General features: G+C 40.1%; 1 protein-coding gene across 1 annotated transcript in view; it reads right to left on the bottom strand.

The window, feature by feature from the left end:
• cacng8.S (calcium channel, voltage-dependent, gamma subunit 8 S homeolog) overlaps positions 1 to 7,957 on the bottom strand; it is a 40,169-nt gene extending 32,212 nt beyond the window's left edge. The window contains exon 1 of the mRNA XM_018228260.2: positions 7,739 to 7,957. The gene's annotated coding sequence lies outside the window, so the exon portion shown is untranslated. The remainder of the gene's footprint in view (positions 1 to 7,738) is intronic.
• Between the last annotated feature and the right edge of the window lie 11,164 nt (positions 7,958 to 19,121).

The following is a 19,121-nucleotide window of genomic DNA, read 5'->3' as shown; positions in this document are numbered from 1 at the left end:
TCAGGATGAAGGAGGGCCCTTTAATTCCCACCTAGGAGCAGGCCTGTAATGAAATGACATGGGTGCAAGAGCTCCTTGAATGGGGACTCTTAGGGCTGCAGTCTTGCCCTTTTTTACAGTTATCCCTTTAAAATTTTTGCCTTCTACTGCGTGAAAATAATGCATCCTACATTAACAAACGGCTGCTTTGTTGTACCTGCTTAAAGAAAACCTTAAATAGATTTCAGAAATAAATGTAAAAAGCAACTTTTACTAAATGATGACAAAGAGCGCAATTTACTTGCCCAGCTTCAAGTGGTTTAAGCTTCGCTCAGGCAATTGCAGATGATGGATTTTATCCTCACTCCCAGTCGTAGGCCTTAATTATACATTCCTTGTACCTCTCCTCTACCCGAGCTGTAAATGAGGCCGAGGAACTAACAGTGACCTCCCAGAGTTATCCCAAGCGGTTTCTACTTGCTAGCGAATTTGGATGATCTAGTGGTTTGTAGAACAAAATTCTTAAAAGAAAGAAAAAGGAAAGTTTATTCAAAATTCCCTTATTCCCGAGAAAGTCCTCTTTTCAGTAGACCTTAAAGAAAAATGCCACCTTTAAATATCACTGTAATGTAATGTAGATATTATGGGGGCCGGTCATCATTATGTTTTATTTTATTTTCCTTTAAATTCTCCCTCTGTTCAGTCATTATGCAGATGACCAATGATGCAAATGGGGCTATGACTTGTCCCTGTGATAACAGTCATGGATGGAGAATTGGAGACATGACAGGGTTAAAGGAACAGTAACACCAAAAAATGAAAGTGTTTTAGAGGAATGAACATATAATGTACTGTTGCCCTGCACTGGTAAAACTGGTGTGTTTAATTCAGAAAAACTACTATTGCTGATGTGTAGCCATGGGGGCAGCTTCGACTTAGGTTTTAGCGCAATTCGTTCGATCGAACAATTAAATCCTTCGAATTGAACGATTTTCCTTCAATCCCAATTTGCCTAGAAAGCCTATGGGGACCTTCCTAATAGGCTTACATTGGTGCTCGGTAGGTTTTAGGTGGTTGAAGATTTTTTTTAAAGAGAACGTTCTTTGACTATGGAATGGTCGAATATTCAAACGATTTTTAGTTTAAATCGTTCGATTCGAAGTCGAAGTCGTAGTCGAATGTCGAAGTAGCCAGATCACAGAATAGTTGGAAAGATCTCCTTTGATCCTGGTGGTTTCTATTGGTGCATTTTAGGTGTAAACCCAGAAGAACCAGCGGACAAATTTAACTCCCATGTTGCAGAAAATACAGAACAGTTGAAATTAGTGATGGGCAAATTTGACCCATTTTGCTTCATTGAAAATTCACGAATCAGCAAAGACTCGCTGAAATGTATTGTGTATGGGAGACAAAATGTTATTATTTCGACCCATTAGAGTGAAAAGTGAAAAATTTGGCACATCACTAGTTGGAATTATCTTCTGCTATCCAAATCAATTCAAACCTTTCATTCCGTCTTGGAACATCTATCTGGGATATCCCGATATGTTGTACCTCAGTATGCATAACACAGTGTGGCCAAACAAAATTGCTTGATTTAATTAAGAAAAGTTATTGGCTAGATAGAAAAGAATTCCAACCTGCTGCTGGTACAAAACTACATCACCGGAAGCCCCTGCCAATGGTCTCTATTTGTAAACTACAGTGAAAACTAGAAAACTTTTCATTTCCCCGCGCTGCCTTCTTTAAATTCGCCGCGAATTTGTGCCTGCCGAATAAATTCACCCATCATTAGTCACTGGGCCCCACAGCAAAATAATTTTAGGGCCCCCCAAAATATCCAGAGGTTGTGCTGTTTTACCAACATAATGAGGCATGGGTGAATTTTTTCACCTTGTTTCACCGCAGAAATGACGCCTATAGACTTGTATGGCGTTGTGCAACAAAAAAAAAGATGCGCGTCAAAAAAAAATTTGCCACGCGACAACATTTTTTTGACGCCCATAGACTTTAATGGGCATCTGCGACATTTTGCCGGAGGGCAAATTTTTGGTGAAACGAAACGGGTCAAATTCGCCCATCCCTAAATATAATGTATTAAAATTACTCATTAATTAGGGCCTCATGGGGCCCCTATACCTCCTGAACCCCCTGCAGTCGTAGGGTCTGCTTCCTCTGTAGTTACACCCCTGTTTCTACCCCACGGTCAGACTGACCCACCAGGATACAGGGAAAACCAGAACATGCTGCCAGTCCTATGGCACCACTTGTGGGGCTGGCCACTTCAGGGGTTGTAGTAATGTTTGGCAGTTTGGGGGTTAACCACAGAACTCTAGTCTTAAGCTCCCCATAGACGCGACGATTCTTCTTGCCGAACGACCGATTTTAGCGAAGTCCGACCAATCGTGCGGTTAGTGGGATTCGAACGATCGTACATCTTACGATTTTTCGGCCGACATCTGTCAGGAAATTGATCAGACAGGTCAAAAAATCATTGTCGGCCCCAGTGCAATGTATCTATGTTTGCAGGGCCAAGCAGGCAGCTCCCCTTTGTTTTCCTGCCAAATTGGTCTTTTTAGTTGATGGTCAATTCGTACGATCGTTCCGAGAAGATCGTGGTCTCACGATCAGGATCTGATCTTTTAAAAATCTCAACATCTATGGCCAGCTTTACCCTGTGTACATATTTTAAGATTAAGTTAAGGTGTCATAAAAACTCATGTCGTAGCCAAGCATTTTAAAGTAGCCTAAAAACATGGCACAAGGTGGCAGACACCATCTACCATAGACTTACATTGAAATCACTAGAAAAGCGCTGTAATTTGAGTATAAGCCTACGAGTGGTTGTTTGGGTGCTTTGGTGCCTTTGTGCCATTACACTGAAGAGAAATCCGAGAAGGGATCATTATCACTCGAAAGTCATGGGATTAGTTATCTTCTCCTTGTTCTGCGACACTCCACTTAGACCATTCATTTCAAGAGACTGAGGAGTAGCAATGAGAAGATAAGGCCTGGTGCTAATTATTTGCAGCTTGACTGTAATCCTCATGCTGTTCCTCCTGTTCGTGGCTTTTATGTCTGTGACCTGTAAATATCAACTGGGAAATTCCCAAGAAAGGTCAGGCCGATTATGGATCTGGCAGGGATAATAGACCAATGACTTATTATTCAATTCCTATATATGTATTTAGTCTAATGCAGACATTTAATAAGGGGGATTTAAATGGAATCAACTGATAATGACATGAAATCCTGCTGTACACATAAAGGCCAAATATTTCCGCATCAGATATAAAGAGGGAGTGTGGTCTCTATGCTAACAGCTTAATGATGGGGAAAGCCCCTGGAATATTAACTCTTCCACAGCCCAGTGTTATGAGGGCAGAAACCATGATCAGCCCTTTCCATTGGATTCACACTGCTCTTCAGTTTGAGCTCTAAATAATACAAATCCCAGGTCCTAATAAAAATGTCATCTTTGATGGTGATGAATGGCAAGCAAGAAGGCAAGCATGAAATGGTTAAGCTGTAGGAGGATTCGGTGATTGAGAAAGGAAGGTAGATCACTCCAACGCAGCTATTCAGAGGGACTGACTACTTGTGTGTAGGGTTGCCACCTTTTCCGGAAAAAAAAATACTGGCCTTTATATTTATCTTTTTTCCCTATTAATAACATTGGGATCAACCATCATCTTTACCGTTGGAAAATAGCGGCCAGGTGGCAACCCTACTTGTGTGAGTTGTATTGTTTGAATAAATCAACCTGCAACATGTTTAACGGAACTATTAATAATGTACTGGGCTGGGAAGTCATTTGCTATCAGAGACAAAGTGTTGTCAGTCTTTGGTATTGGCAAGACCAGGGAAAAAAACTTGCTTTGTGAGCCTCATCATTTATATAAAGAAGGACTGTCAAACACAGAGCTTCAGATGCTGTTAAACTTTAACACCCCTGGCAGCTTTTATTGGGTACAGGGAGGTGCATTTTAGCATCAGCTACATAGCACTAAAAAACTTTCCAGCTTTCAAATGGGGTCATTGACCCCATCTAGAAAACAAAAGCTCTGTAAGGCAACTATTTTATAGTTAATGCTTCTTTTTATTATTCACTTTTATATTCGTGCCCTCTCCTATTTACATTCCAGTGTCTTATTCAAATCAATGCATGGTTGCTAGGGTACTTTAGATCCTAGCAACCAGATTGCTGAAATTGCAAACTGGAGAGTTGCTTAATAAAAAGCTAAATAACCCTTACACCACAAAAAATAAAAAACAAAACACTATTGCAAAGTGTCTCAGACTATTACTCTCTACATCATACTAAAGTTAACTCAAATGTGAACAACCCCTTTAATTGACTTACACTCCCTTGACCAAATCCTTACTGTTACTATAGACACCATCTCTCCCTACTATACCTGCTATCCCACAGTCACACTCCCTTCCCAGAGACTATTATCCCACTGTTACTATAGGCACCATCTCTCCCTACTATACCTGCTATCCCACAGTCACACTCCCTTCCCAGAGACTATTATCCACTGTTACTATAGGCACCATCTCTCCCTACTATACCTGCTATCCCACAGTCACACCCCCTTCCCAGAGACTATTATCCCACTGTTACTATAGACACCATCTCTCCCTACTATACCTGCTATCCCACAGTCACACTCCCTTCCCAGAGATTATTATCCACTGTTACTATAGGCACCATCTCTCCCTACTACACCTGCTATCCCACAGTCACACTCCCTTCCCAGAGACTATTATCCCACTGTTACTATAGGCACCATCTCTCCCTACTATACCTGCTATCCCACAGTCACACTCCCTTCCCAGAGACTATTATCCACTGTTACTATAGGCACCATCTCTCCCTACTATACCTGCTATCCCACAGTCACACCCCCTTCCCAGAGACTATTATCCCACTGTTACTATAGACACCATCTCTCCCTACTATACCTGCTATCCCACAGTCACACTCCCTTCCCAGAGATTATTATCCACTGTTACTATAGGCACCATCTCTCCCTACTACACCTGCTATCCCACAGTCACACTCCCTTCCCAGAGACTATTATCCCACTGTTACTATAGGCACCATCTCTCCCTACTATACCTGCTATCCCACAGTCACACTCCCTTCCCAGAGACTATTATCCACTGTTACTATAGACACCATCTCTCCCTACTATACCTGCTATCCCACAGTCACACTCCCTTCCCAGAGACTATTATCCACTGTTACTATAGGCACCATCTCTCCCTACTATACCTGCTATCCCACAGTCACACTCCCTTCCCAGAGACTATTATCCCACTGTTACTATAGACACCATCTCTCCCTACTATACCTGCTATCCCACAGTCACACTCCCTTCCCAGAGATTATTATCCGCTGTTACTATAGGCACCATCTCTCCCTACTTTACCTGCTATCCCACAGTCACACTCCCTTCCCAGAGACTATTATCCACTGTTACTATAGGCACCATCTCTCCCTACTATACCTGCTATCCCACAGTCACACTCCCTTCCCAGAGACTATTATCCCACTGTTACTATAGACACCATCTCTCCCTACTACACCTGCTATCCCACAGTCACACTCCCTTCCCAGAGACTATTATCCCACTGTTACTATAGGCACCATCTCTCCCTACTATACCTGCTATCCCACAGTCACACTCCCTTCCCAGAGACTATTATCCACTGTTACTATAGGCACCATCTCTCCCTACTATACCTGCTATCCCACAGTCACACTCCCTTCCCAGAGACTATTACCCCACTGTTACTATAGGCACCATCTCTCCCTACTATACCTGCTATCCCACAGTCACACTCCCTTCCCAGAGACTATTATCCACTGTTACTATAGGCACCATCTCTCCCTACTATACCTGCTATCCCACAGTCACACTCCCTTCCCAGAGACTATTATCCCACTGTTACTATAGGCACCATCTCTCCCTACTATACCTGCTATCCCACAGTCACAATTTCTCCCTAGAGGTTAAAATCCATATCACTATTACTATGCTGCTGTAGTGGCTACTATGCTGCTGGGTACATTAATATTAAGTTTTCCAACATTTGTCCTACCTACAAGTGCTTTTCTGCATGACCCTACCATGTGAGGGGCCCAGGTCTGTCTCCTCTCAATTTACACCTTATAGGCAGCTGTGCATTCATTTGTACACCGAGTTATTTCACATAGCACAATCACAAAAGGAGCTTAATTTCTACTGATGAACATAATAGTTCCTTGCAATTGGCAGCAAATTGTTGTGTTCCGTCACTGATACCATGCTACCCTACAAACACTGTTCAGACAAGAAACAGTTCTCCTGAGTGCTTGCTATATGCTCACAAACATGATATATATATATATATATATATATATATATATATATATATATATATATATATATATATATATATATAGTATATAACTATACATCATGAAACAGCAAGGTGGTAGGACAGAGAAAAACAAAGCTATATATATATATATATCTTCTGAATTACTATATAACTATATACTGTATATATATATATATATATATATATATATATATATATATATATATATATATATATATATATACTCACATATTTACAGTATATTTTGAGACAGCAGTCTGAAAATCCTGTTTCTTTACATGTAAATATACATTTACTGTAAATTGGTTCAGAGAAGAATCATATAAAGAAAATTTCAGGGAAAAGATAAAAAAAATGATAAAGAGAGACGTCTGCTCACCTATAGCCCTCCACCCTTATCTCCTAATCCCCAGCCTCTTCCTTCCAGACTGATGACCACCTGTCCGGTGCAACACTCCCGGCTCCTCATATGTACATTTTATGGTATGATAAAGATCATGTCAGTATTTCAAACGCCACCGGTGGGGAGGAGGGAAAAGGACAACGGAAATAAGACAAAGCAGCTTCCTGAAGCTTTTTCCCTTTTCCAACAAGACATCTGAGTAACAACTGTCTGTACAAGGGATCAATACTTAGGCATTCCCACTCCAGATGGACTCAAAAACATCTGGTGCCCCATTACTAAAACTCTGCATGGACAACCGAGAGAAAAGCAGAATCTGATCCCGTTGGGCATCTTTCCTCCCCATGCAGATGCCCACATAACCATGTTACCCTTTGGCAAACTGGATAAAGTATTCTTAAAGGAGACACAAAGATATGCAAAAAAAAAATATATATATATATATATACTGTATAAGCATCCATGTAGCCACCGTTTACAATAGGCTAAGTCATTCAATACACATAAGTGATCAGTGAATTTTGATAAAGATTAATATCTATCTATCTATCATCTATCTATCTATCTATCTATCTATCTATCTATCTATCTATCTATCGTCACACCTCTAGAAAACATGACATTTTGTTCCATTTGTTGGTATCTAGCCATCCCCCCCCTTGGAAATCCACAAGCAGAAAATTGTTAAAGGTGCAACTAAGTATCTGTTGCATTTATAACACAAATCCTATTCCCAGTCATTGGATAAAGAGGAAAATCCTTTGTTTGCCATGGAAAGGACTAAGACGCTTACTAGATGGAGATGAATACAACACAGATACTTTAGGAAGCTCACTGTAAAGCACGAGGGCATCAGGCTGTAAATTCACATATAAAATCCAGTAAATCGGTACATGGCAGGTCACAGCCGCCTCTCTGGTTGGAAAAAATCGAATCGGCACAATATTGAAATGAGAAGCTTACCTTTTGTTAAAACGTGTGCTTTGAAGAAGATGTATGTATGTGTGTATGTATGATCAGAAGATGCCTCCCAATTCCCCGGATACTTAAGCTTCTCTTTCCCCCATACCCTGGAAGATTCTGTGAAATGGCGTTTATTTTAAGAGGGGAAATTTTGCAGAAAAGGAGAAAGATTTCAGCATCCTGTTATTATGTCACTGGGAGAAACCACTGTGAAAAAAAGTACCGGAGAGAGAGAGAAAAAAAAGGGGGAGAGACGGAGAGAAGCAGAGAGCATGTACACAGTGCTGGGATTGAGAGGGGGATGGGAAGAAAGGCTAGAGGAAAGAGTGGGAGAAAGGGAGAGAGATATGAAAGGCTCTCATGCATTGAACCAAGAACAGGAAAGGGGATTTATTATGAAAATGAGGAGAAACATCATGGGTTCTACCTACTCCTGCCTCTAAGAAAGAAGGGTTAATAAAAAGAAAGATAATGTTCCACCTTAAAGTGGAATGCTCTGGGTAACCAATGACAATGGCAGAAAAAAATGAAGATGAATAGAGGAGAAATGTGCAAACATCTGCAGGGCTAGCTGGGTTCTTAGGCACCGAGGAAATGGCTCGTTTGGAGCAGGTAATGAGGCTGAATGCCTGACATATTGTCTAGAGTGAGGAGGAGCAGGAGAAGACAATGCTACCTGAGGAAGGCGGAAAGTAAGGGTTAATGGCACCTATACTAGTGTGTAGTTAAAGGCTGGAATAGCACCCATCCGGCACTAATGAGGATAGAAGGGAAGTAGGTGACAGCTCTGATGTGTCCTGGTTTCAGTAGATTGCAGAAGCCCCAGTCTGCACGTCTAGCTCGGTGTTTGTGAGGGGGGCACATGTTTATTCATTGACAGATACATTTAAGGGCTTTAATCGGATCTGCTGTGATATTAAGATGTTGCTTTGTTCTGACGTTTTAAATTATTCTGGCTCTTATGGTTTCCATGACAACATGAGATGCTCATCTCTAGGAGTCTTCTGATGAAAGGATTAAGTGTTTCCCCTTCTTATGTTGACAAACCTCTTTCTAATCACAGAAGGCAAGTTACCACTGAAACGCAAGCACCCATCCACATTCAACATGTCCCTCACCCCATGGTGTATACCTGCACTGGGGCTGTTATCAATACCACATAATGAAATGAATGGATAATAATAGTCCTCATGCATAAGGGTGAGTCAGTGTGGCCATACGTTCATGTAGCTGGGCTCTAAGTGGGTGAAACCTGTAGCCAAGATGAACCTTTCCCACTGCAAAGTTGGAAAAAAAGCTTTTTTATTGGTTTAGGCACAATTAGCCTAATAATAGAAGCTTAGGTGTAAAGTCCTTGTGACCTTGGGGAAATAACTTAATATCTTTCGTCCAATAAACTCATGGGCAAAAATTAGCAGGCAGCAAATTTGCTTCCAAAGCAACCAATCAGATATTTTAACTATAACCAACAAGGAAAAGTTGTGCTCACCACTAATTTTTAAAACCAATGCAATGAGGCTGTGACCACAAAATATACAGTATATAGACAAATACAAGAGTCCTCTGCACTCAACCCATTATCAATATATTTAAGACAGAGACATTTTGTGCATACTGCTACTAAAAAATGCCTTACCCTTTAAACAAAACAGGGATTGTTTGTCCATATATTGCAATATATTTAAGCTGAACAACTACATCAAAGTCATCCCATATCAATCAGATATTTTCTTTCCAGTGGTAGGGCAAATAATGCTGATTGGCTATTCTGGTTAGGATATTAGTAACAATACATTTTGACTATGAAATAGCTGCTTAGACTATAATCAGAACACTATTCCTTGGCAATGACCCTGGGTATATCATTTTCAAGAAAGATGGCGGTTGATGGTTTGAAGGCATGGCTAAAAAGAATCAGGATGTTTGTCAAACTTATTTAATGTTGCCATGCAGATCCAAAATTGATGGGGAGCCTTAAAGATCCCTTCTGGTGCTTGGCCAATGCAAAACTATCATTGTGGGCAGCAGAACTAGTTTTGTTAGAGGCTCTTCCAACGGAACCAGTGCTGAATTGTTGAAAGAACAGTGGCACAGAGTCTTCTCTCTTAGATGTAGTACATCACATGAAGGGTAAAATCATATGTTATAAAGGCCATAATAACATCAAAGTCAATAATTGCTGGTATAACCACTGGAGAGAATACTGCATTTTGAACCCTGTTAATATAGAAAGTGAGTTCCGGAGGTAGTGCTCGTCATGATATACAGCCCAGCTGAGGGTCCATAACGCTCTACCCGATAAATATCTGGAGAGGCATCTTCCGAAACTAGACCCAGCTGCATGCAATGTTTAGAGGTCTGATTGTTATTGAGGAGGTTTTGGTGGCCCTGAAACCTCTTTGTAATAAACAATTACTAGTGAGTGGTATGATTTGATACCAAGGGCAATTGTTCTTCTTTTGCATGAAATAAAAGCAGAAAACGTTATGAATAATTAAGTTTCCCCATTATTTTATTCTGCTATAATGGTTCATATTCATTAAGATGGGAAATACCCAAACACAAACAACTCCACCACCAACCAGTTCGGTGTTTTGGCAAATATTTGGGCAAATAGACTTGTGAAAGTGGTTGTCTGTCTATTGTAAATTCAGATCAGTTAGGGTTTGGTACCTACAGATGCTGAATAACCTAATAGTATGTGGTTTTGTAAGAAATTAGCTTGTTCTACCTATAGAAGCAGCTACAATGGTCAGCGGCACCTCTACAGTTTGCTGTGGAATTAAAATAGATGATGTTTTCTGTACAGAAAAAAAAAATCTGCCCATACAAGTATGGGACCAGTTATCCAGAAATCTGTTATACAGAAAGCTTCGAATTATTGAAAGGCCATCTCCCCTAGACTCCATTTTATCCAAATAGTCCAAGTTTTTCAAAATGATTTCCTTTTTTCTCTGTAATAATAAAACAGTAACTTGTACTTAATCTCAACTAAGTTACCATCTATTCTCATTGAAAACAAAACCAGCCTATTGGTTTAATTTAAGGTTTCCATGATTTCCAGTTGACTTATGGTGTGAAAATTATGGAAATATCTGTTATCTGGAAAAGCCCAGGTCCTGAGCATTCTTGATAACAGGTCCCATACCTGTATTAGAAAAATAAAGAGCTCTTCCCTTGATGCTGCCTACTCTACTCCCTTTTCTGTTTATGAGGCTTTTTCAAGAAGCACCTAAAATATGCATAAATAGTGTATTATCCAGGGTTTTAGAGAACTTGAATCCATTGCTCGTTTTGGATAAGTTCTCCAACCAAGGGAAGCTTGCAGAGCCCATTTTGGTAAAGATACTGCTGAGCACTAGTGATGGGCAAATTTGTCTAGTTTGGCTTCGCCGAAAAATTCTCAAATTTCCCATGTAATTCGCGAAACGGCGAAAAAACCCGTTATCGAGAAAGCTCAGAATTAAGGAAAGCCTGTCACCCATACACTCCTTTATAATCCAAAATAATCCAAATGTTGTCAAATTATTCCTTTTTCTCTGTAATAATAAAACTAACTGTACCTTGTACTTGATCAAAACTAAGATATAATTAATCCTTATTGGAAGCAAAACCAGCCTATTGGGTTTATTTAATGTTTACATAATTTCCTGATCTTAAGGTATGAAGATCCAAATTACAGAAAGATCCATTGGTCCCGAGCATTCTGGATAACAGGCCCCATACCTGTACAAAAACACATACAATTAGTAGCACTAAATAATTATTATTATAATTACTGCATTTGACCATACGATTAGGAACCAGACCAATAACAGTTATCCCTTCAATAGTAGTTTGTCATTATGGTCTAAGAGTGTTATAATGGGCAAGACCACTTTGAGTGGTACAGATAAGTGTTGTTCTCCAGTAACAAATGTTACTGATATGGACTCACAACTTAAATAATGATTAAAGATGAACTTGACCGGGGAATTGCGCATTTATATGGATATAAAATGGTTTTGGTGACTTCTAAAAGTCTTATTAAATAAAGTAGGGGGTAAGGGGCCACAGTACTCTCAAATCTTCCTGGTGCTTAGTAATATTGAATAGCTCTCCTGGCACAATGGTGTTACTCTGACTATAAGAATACCTTGGGAATTGCCCTTGCTAGAGAGGGTTCCATTGTTGGATAGCATCATAGTGACATCATACCATCCTATCAAAAGAAACAACCTTTCCATGATAAGTGATTAGAACAATGTAGGAGAGGCTATTAGAGGTCATACGGAAGCTTGTGAACAGTCTAAGAGGCACTGACATCTGTGATTAAAGGTGGCTCATCTTTAATTTAAAGGGATCCTGTTATCGGAAAACATGTTTTTTTCAAAACACATCAGTTAATAGTGCTACTCCAGCAGAATTCTGCACTGAAATCCATTTCTCAAACGAGCAAACAGATTTTTTTTATATTCAATTTTGAAATCTGACATGGGGCTAGACATTTTATCAATTTCCCAGCTGCCCCTGGTCATGTGACTTGTTTTAGGAGAGAAATGCTTTCTGGCAGGCTGCTGTTTTTCCTTCTCAATGTAACTGAATGTGTCTCAATGAGACATGGGTTTTTACTATTGAGGGTTGTTCTTAGATCTACAAGGCAGTTGTTATCTTGTGTTAGGGAGCTGCTATCTGGTTACCTTCCCATTGTTCTGTTGTTTGGCTGCTGGGGGGGGGAAGGGAGGGGGTGATATCACTCCAACTTGCAGTACAGCAGTAAAGAGTGATTGAAGTTTATCAGAGCACCAGTCACATGACTTGGGGCAGCTGGGAAATTGACAATATGTCAAGCCCCATGTCAGATTTCAAGATTGAATATAAAAAAATCTGTTTGCTCTTTTGAGAAATGTATTTCAGTGCAGAATTCTTCTGGAGCAGCACTATTAACTGATTAATTTTGAAAAAAAATGTTTTTCCCATGACAGTATCCCTTTAACTTATAATGGGGTATATTTATCAAAATGTAAAGTTAGAGATCGGCACCGTCCTCTAGAGTGAAATTCCATCACTCTCCATTCATTTCTATGGCTTTTTGAAAGGCGTATTTATCAAAGGATGAAATTTCACATTCACCCATTAATAAATACTCTTTTAAAACGCCCATAGAAATGAATGGAGAGTGATGGAATTTCACTCTAGAGGACTGTGCCGATCTCTAACTTCACTCTTTGATAAATATACCCCTTAGTATGTTATAGAATGGTCAATTCTACATGCCTTCCCTGCCCCCCTTCTCTGATGACACAAATGGGTGGGTTGGGCACATCTTTAAAAGTCATGGCGGCACAGCACGTTGGGTTAATTCGAAAATTTGACGAAATGCAATGAAGTGCATGGGCGCAATTTTTTTTTTTTGACTTGCATCAAATTTTTCCACCCATTGCAGTCTATGGTCATCATTTGGTGAAAAATCACTAGTTGTTGCACCATTACTCTTTAACCAGCTACCTGTTGCTGATATATATTGGTTTGTTTGTTTTTAATTCTTAATATACAAAAAAAGGTAATTCCTTTTAATTCATGTACATTACAGAATAAAAGTCCTTCTACCTCCTACACATCCTCCTCGCTGCATATTGTGCCGGAAGAAGGTGAAAGTGTGTCAAGGAGGAATGTGTAGCATCACTGAGCAGCACCATTCTCTTTCCCTTACAAGAAGGCACATGCCATTGTTTCTTGGAAAATGCGGGGTGCATAATGCAGCCTCGCTTAATTGCAAGAGGTGTAAGAGTGTGGGGTGGTGCAAATCTCAAATTCAATTTCCTCCTTCTTTATAGCATTTAGTATATATATTATATATATATATCAGATTTACTGAGATAGAAGAAAAAAAGATATTGGTGATGGAGGGACACAATCAGGGTCAGACTGGTGTGTGCAAAACCCATTGGGGCTTCTACCCCAGGGGCCACAACATCCTTCTTGGACCCTTGATGCAAGCCCACTCACCCATTGACAGCCCCTCCCCAATGAACACTGTACTTATACCTACTTTTGCTGAATTCGGGGGAGATCCAGTCCGACCATGGACACAATACAAAGAACAGCAAATGATCCTACTGATTCACCTGAAATCACAGTCACTTTAGCTAAGACTGGGCCCTTCTGGGTTCCATTTGAAAGAATAAATTCAGGACAGTGTGCCATTCTCAAAGGCAGTGATCCCCAACCAGTGATTTATGAGTAACATGTAGTGATGGGCTAATTTGCGCTGTTTCGCTTCGCCGAAAAATGTGCGAATTTTGCGGGAAATTCGCGTAACGGCGAAAAATTTGCGAAATGGTGCCGGCGTCTCGTTCTTGACGCCGGCGCCCGTTCTTGATGCCGGCGCCCGTTTTTTTTTACGCCGGCGCCCGTTTTCGACGCCGGCGTCCATTTTTTTTAGAAAAAAACAAAATTTGACGCCGGCGAATTTTTGCGGGCGTTTTGTGAATGTATTCACTGGCGGCGAATCACGCAAATTCGCCGCGAATTTGCGCCTGCCGAATAAATTCGCCCATCACTAGTAACATGTTGCTCCCCAACCCCTTGGATGTTGCTCCCAGTGGCCTCAAAGTAGGGGATTATATTGAATTCCAGGCTTGGAGGCAAGTTTTTGTTGCATAAAAACCAGGTGCACTGAAAACAGAGCCTCCTGTAGGCTGCCAGTCCACACAGGGGCTACCAAATAGGCAGTCACATCCCATAATTGGCACCCCAGAAACTTTTTTTCATGCTTGTGTTGCTCCCCAACTACTTTTAATTATGAAAGTGGCTCTATGTTAAAAAAAGTTTGTAGACCCTCGCTCTAGAGCAGGGGTCCCCAACCTTTTTCCACCCGTGAGCAACATTCAGATGTAACCAGAGTTGGGGAGCAAGGCAAGGATGAAAAACGTTCCTGGCTAGTGCCGAGTAATGGTTGTGATTGACTATTGGTAGCCCCTATGTGGACTGGCAGCCTGCAGGAGCCTCTGTTTGGTAGAACACCTGGTTTTTATGCAACCAAAACTTTCCTCCAAGCCTGGAATTCAAAAATAAGCACCTGCTCTGAGGCCACTGAGAGCAAGATCCAAGGGGTTAGGGAGCAACATGTTGCTCACGAGCTACTGGTTGGGGACCACTGCTCTAGAGTAACAAAACTTTATTTTACAATCGATACAAACGAAGATTTCATTAATGCAAAAGGTGCTTCTCTGAGCACTTATACAGTTTGTGGTTTCTGGGATATTTGCAGTTTTAGATACTAATACCAGGCTTTGGCTAATCATATCTGTTATCTGTTCCAGAGTCAGAATATCAGCTACCCTATTGTTAACTATGCAGTCCAGACACTCTCACTTGGATGAGTGGCTGTTGAGCCAAAAGTCTGGTATCAGCAGTCTAAAAAATGACAAATTTGTCAGGAACAGACAATTACCTAATGTAATTGTTGCCAAACGAGCGGATCTCCCTCCGATATGCCCACCTTGAGGTGGGCAATATCGGGCTGATCCGATCTTAGGCCCTAGGGCCCAACGATCGGATCCGAACGATGCCTAACGGGCGGTCGGATTGCGGGACCGCATCAATGAACAGCCGCGATCCAACCACGATCCAACGGGATTTTTAGTCCCATCTGATCGAGATCTGGCCAACTTTCAGCCAGATCTCGGTCTGTCTGCAGCTTTTATCTGCCCGTGTATGGCCACCTTTAGTCATTCCCATAGTGAAAGAAATACAGCACTGGAAAGGTAAGGGCACTCAAGCTGCTCCTTCTTCAGAATGGGGCATAATCTATATAGTATATATAGTAGTACATTGTGGGTTGTCCCCTCACTTTCTATTTTGGAATAGTGATGTGCGAATTCATTCGCCAGGCGCAAATTCACGGCAAATTTGCGGGATTCACCGTCGGCGAATAAATTTGCGAAACGCCCGTGAAAATTCACTGTTGAAAATTTGCTGGCATCAAAAAAAATGGACGCCGGTGTCAAAAACGAGACACCGTGTATCGCGCAAATTCGCCCATCACTATTTTGGAATTACATCTCATAGCAAACTTCCTGGATCTACAGAGGGCACTGTTTAACCTGCATAATAAGATAATAAAATAATAATAAAACGTGGAAAATAATTTATGGGAAGAATTTAAAGTCAGTGCAGATATAAAAACCCACTTGCCCTTGCATTTTAGAGCTGTGACAAAATGCCAGAAGATATCCTTGGCTTTGCCTTTCTGCTCGCATGTATTTTTCATTTCCTTCTAGCTCTGGATAACGTAAAAAAAATACAATTTTCTATAGGGATATAAGGATTATGAGAGTGCTATAAGTCTTAAAGATGGGATTTGCATTCAGTCTTCTAATCAGCATTTACAATAATCTTAAGGGCCCCAATCCAGGCACACATATACAGTATATATATATATTTATATATATATATATATATATATATATATATATATATATATATATATATATATATAGATAGATATCTGTCAATGTCATGTCAGATGATTTATAGCTGTACTTGCTCAAGAATATTACATTTAAAAAAAAAAAAATAATTAGATTAACTGTGCCTTTTTTTCCCTCTCCCTCCTTAAGGGTCTTGCCTGTTTGTCATCAGTAGTGATAAGCGAATTTGTCCTGTTTTGCCGAAAAATTTGCGGAACAGCAAAAAATGTGCGAAACTGTGAAAAATTCGCAAAATGCATTGAAGTCAATTTTAGTGAAAATAATTTTTTCTGCGGGACAATTATTCCGCACGCAACTTTTTTTGCCGCAGGGAATTCTTCTGCTGCAAATTTTTGCAGCAGTTTTGCAAAAAAAAAAAAAAAAATTGCAGGTGGCGAAGTGCGGAAATTCGCAGCGAATCCATGCCTGGTGAATAGATTCTACCATCACTAGTCATCTATGCCAAATATAATTATAACCCCCATCCACAATTCTGTAATCTGAACCTCAGAGTGGAAATCTTTGTCAAGCGCTTTAGTAACACAAAAAACACCTGCTCGTTCAGCCTCGTGCCTTTATATAGTCATGAAACTCCTCGGTGACATATATCCTTATATTTTACAATAGGGGGTACATTATGCCTTTTATTAAGCACATAATAAGTACAGTCTTTTAGCACTTTTGTTAATAAAGCAGAACTCCAGTTCCACAGTGTATCCTCTCCTCTGCTCATTTTACATTGAATTCCCTCTCTTCCTTGAATGTGAATCACCTGCAAACATCTGGTGCAGTCCAGTAGCAGGCACTTACCCGAAAATACCTCCTCATTTTCAATGGAGGGCAATAATGTCTACTCCCAAAAATCTGCAAAATGTTTATAAAGCAATCGTAAAGGATTTAATCATCTGCCTAAAGGCAGTGGAAGAGCTTCTGGCATCCTGACTGTTTAGTGTATAAGTTCCTGTACTGGAAGTGGGAATGTTTTCTTAAGAAGAAGAACAAAAACCTTTATAAAAGAGAAGTAGAGCAAAATGGACCACACCAATTTATATCGTCTAGGAGGAATGTGTGAAATACTGAACTGAGTGCATTAGCTGTGTCAATGTGACCCATTCACGTTCAAGATCAGAATCTGGCCAAGGTTTTTCTCATTTGTCCAAGGTGCCATATTGGTTGCCCTGACAAGTAAATAGTAGGAACTTCTCCTCTCCACTAACCCAGGGCCAATTAGTTAAAAATTAGATTTTTAGCGTATTTACAGATTATAAGTAAATAAGTCATTTATACATGGTTTATTTCAATACAGGTATAGGATCCCTTATCCGGAAACCCGATATCCAGAAAGCTCCAAATTACGGAATGGCTGTCTCCCATAGACTCCATTTTATCCAAATAATCCAAATTTTTAAAAATGATTTCCTTTTTCTCTGTAATAATAAAACAGTACCTTGTACTTGATCCCAACTAAGCTATAATTAATCCTTATTGGAAGCAAAACCAGCCTATTGGGTTTATTTAATGTTTAAATTAATTTCAAGTAGACTTAAGGCATGAAGACCCAAATTACGGAAAGATCCATTATCCGGAAAACCCCAGGTCCCGAGCATTCTGGACAACAGGTCCCATACCTGTAACAGGGTCTTAAGATTTCATGCGGTTATTGTTTCATAATACAGAGCTATATTCTTTACTAGTGATGGGAAAATTTCTCCTGTTTTGCCGAAAACCGCACAAATTTCCAGCAAAATTCGCACAACATCGAAAAATTCAATTTTGACGCTGGCGTTAAAGTCAATGGGCGTCCAAATAGTGCTGACGCACAACGGATTTGACACATGCAACTTTTCCACCGCTGGCGGCGAATTCTCGCCAGGCAAATTTATTCACCCATCACTGGGGGTCATTTATCAACACTGGGCAAATTTGCCCATGGGCAGTAACCCATGGCAACCACTATTCTTTACATTTGCTTACTTTGCAGAAGAAATATGTAAAGACAACCCAGGTAGAGATAAACGGTGCAATGCTGGAAAAAATCAAAAGCCTCTGGATAAACCAAGCACCAAGGCTGTAGGGAATTACAAAGAAGCTTTTTGATCTGCCTCACTGTCCAAGGTGCTGAAAGCTCCTTTTCATGGTTCCTTGAAGTCAAATATGACACTTTCTCTCACCTCCCTCCAAAACAAAATGTTTCGGAGAAAAATATTAAAGGGAAAGACACAAAAGATCACTACATGCAATTTGAAATAATGCGAGTAACAAAAGAGCTAGAAGCAAATGCAGACAAACAGATAGACAGACAGGCGGACAATAAAATACCATAAAGTTAATGAGAGCACAGAATTTCCCAGGGCAGCTCAGACCGACACCTAGGGCGTTATTTATTGAAGTTCGATTTTTTATGGTTGGACTTCTAAAGGGGAAAAAAAAAAATTTCAGAGATAAAAAATCAAATTTTTTTAGTGATTTATTAAATCCCGATGGCGTTAAAAGTCCAAATAAAAAAGTACTCCTGCTGAGTTCATGTAGAAGTCAAGGGCAGATGTCCCATTGATCAGGATCTGTGCTGGATTTCTGGAGATTTTGTGGTTTCGGTTGTCAAATCCGAGAAAGTTGGAGGTTTTGGGGTCAAATCCGATAAAAATCATAGTCTTGGTCGATAAATCTGAAAAAAATTGTACAATTCAGATTTTTTCACAATTTTATAGAGTTTTTATCCCGCACAAGAAATTTTCGGAAAAATGTATTGATAAATAGGGATTCAGTTCGGATTTGTTTGGAGTAGTTTTCATAAATTGTCGGATTTTGATAAATAACCCCTGTAGTGTATAGGAAGGAACAGTCAATAGGGAGTATCTCCAGTGCTACAACTGCATTACGGGAATGATGATGACATTAAAGAAAAATTGTATGTATTCCAGTTAAATAAT

The sequence above is a fragment of the Xenopus laevis genome, chromosome 7S, assembly GCF_017654675.1.
Source record: "Xenopus laevis strain J_2021 chromosome 7S, Xenopus_laevis_v10.1, whole genome shotgun sequence".
In the NCBI taxonomy this organism is placed as follows: Eukaryota; Metazoa; Chordata; class Amphibia; order Anura; family Pipidae; genus Xenopus; species Xenopus laevis.
Note: the sequence above shows the minus strand (reverse complement) of the source record. Positions and strands in the feature narration are given on the sequence as shown.